Genomic DNA, 2,395 nt, shown 5'->3' with positions numbered 1-2,395 from the left:
GTCGGAAGCGGAAGCTCCTTCCGGTCGCCGCCACGGAAGGGGCGTGTTCTTGCAGACGGGGCGGGGCCCCACTGAAGGTGGGCGGGCCGCGATGGGTAGGCGAGACAACCGCGGGGTGGGCGGGGCCAAGGGACCTAGCGGCCTCGGGCGCAAGCGGGGAGGGGCCAGAGCGGTGGGGTCTTGCAGGTCTCTGGAAGTGCCGCGACGGGGTGGCGCATCCTGCGGCCGCGGCAGGAGAAAACCGTCACTTTCTTCAACAGTAGGTCCTTCGCTGCGAGTCGTGGGGACTGCTCAGTTGGCATTTCTGAGCCTCAGCTATCTCACCTGTGAAGTGTGGATGAGGATACCGCTTTCCAGGGCGCAGGGGAAGGATTAGATGGGAGGCAGGAACGCGCAGACCGACCCAAGGATCTCTAGTTGATGGGAAGCTGGGTAGGTGACTCTGAAAACATTCAGTGTAATTCCTCCAATGCCTCAAAGCATTTAAAATGTTTGATTTGTAGTGGATTTTTTCCAATACTTCTGAACATGGAATAGTGGATAGTGATATTGAGAAGCCTGTTGGAACATTTGGGTGATACTTCGAGTAAGCAAGCAAATGAAAAATGATTCTGTTTCCAACTTGAGAGAAAACAGATGGTTGTACAATGCAGAAAATAACCATAGTGCACTGCTTGGCTCAGGAATGAACCGTCTATAAGTATATAAACTGTTCACAAAAAATGACGATATTACCAGACAAGGGTATGCATCTGTATTCCTTTAATTTATAATTCCTTTAAATTATAATTTATAAAAGTTAATTTGCCTTGTGTATGTGTTTCCAAAAGAAATGTATCAGGTGAATTAATGGTAGGTCGTATAGTGCTGGCAGAGCTTATTACTGCTTCAAAGTGCTTTCCTACACAGTTCATTAGAGCTGCAGGCCAATGCCCAGAGGAGTCTGGGAACATGCCCCAGCTGGGTATGGGATAGTCTTTGAGCTCAGTGTAGGCCCCCTTCTCCCATCTATCCATCCAACAGGCTTTTGCAGAGCACCTACCTACTACTTAACTGGACCTTAACATTTGCTGGCCCCAGTACTAGCCACATAACTAACACACAGCAGGAAGAGAAGGCAACAGAAGAGAGAACAGCAAATAATCCACACTGATGTTTCACAGGCTGTTTTGCCCACATTTTCATTCAGGAAACCATTATAAACACGTAAGTGCAAGGCCCTGAATTTAAAATGAATCAGTCCTAGAGCCGTACCCAAGAGGAGCTCACTAGGAGTAGCTGATGGAAGGTTTGGACTTAACTTCCATCGTAAAAGAGAGCGACAGAAGATACAGAGAAAGAGATCATTAAGTTCCTCAAGAGCTACTATGGTTCTTTGTACTGTATTGGCTCAGAGTCAAATTCTTCAACCAGCCCAGTGAGTGCCTTTCAAAGGCAGATATTCAAGCCAAGGTCACAGACTAGATTTATCTGGAAGCAGATTTAGAGCAGACTTGGAGCACCTCCTCCATCCTTACAAGAACTCTGATTTCTGACCACATGGTTAACATTTCTCACAACAGAAAGGTTAAAATGGCAAATTTTATGTTATATGTGAGTCCATGGGGTCAGAGAGTCAGATGTGACTAACACTTCTATATTTTACTACCACAAAAAAACAACAAAAAAGACATGGATTTCCATGCCGTTTAACTACAGGTGGTATTATAAATATGAAATACTACTCTAGAACCGTAGTTTCTCTTGAAGGAACAAAATTCCTCTCACTCCGGAGTTATTATCCCAGTCTGTTTAATCAGTTGTAATCTATTTCCAAAATCATCATCTAATCTTGATAATGTACACCTGTGGCCAAGTATCAGGGATTTGGATCTGGGTATCTTAAAAAAAAAAATTACATCCATGCAAATAGTTTCCGCCGAAGACTAACACTATCGGTATATGAATGTAAAGTTTGAAGTTATTCCTTGCTATTTTTTCCACACATCTTACGCCTTCTGGGCCATCCAAAACTAAGAAATATTTTCCTTTAGGTCAGACCACACAATGTCCCAGGGTCACTGCTGAGTTAGTTGACCTCATGAATTATCTTAAATTTGAGCATTTCCCCACGACCCCCTTTCAGGTTGTAGCTTTCTGGGAAAGGTCAGCTTCATTGGAAAGTCTAAGAACTATGAATCTTAGTTCAGAAAATTTGGCTCTTAAAAAACCAGTGGTACTGCTATCAACCACAAAAAAATATAAAAATGAAAGGTTATTGGAGATCAACACCATACAAAAACATGCAGGCTGAATAAATATGATCTGGTTGGCTATCTCTAAATAATGACTATTCAAAAATAACTATTACTACTATCTACTATTCAAAAAAAAAAAAAGACAAGACAAAGAACAA

This window comes from Ovis aries, chromosome 2, assembly GCF_016772045.2.
Source record: "Ovis aries strain OAR_USU_Benz2616 breed Rambouillet chromosome 2, ARS-UI_Ramb_v3.0, whole genome shotgun sequence".
In the NCBI taxonomy this organism is placed as follows: Eukaryota; Metazoa; Chordata; class Mammalia; order Artiodactyla; family Bovidae; genus Ovis; species Ovis aries.
This window is presented reverse-complemented; position numbering follows the sequence as displayed.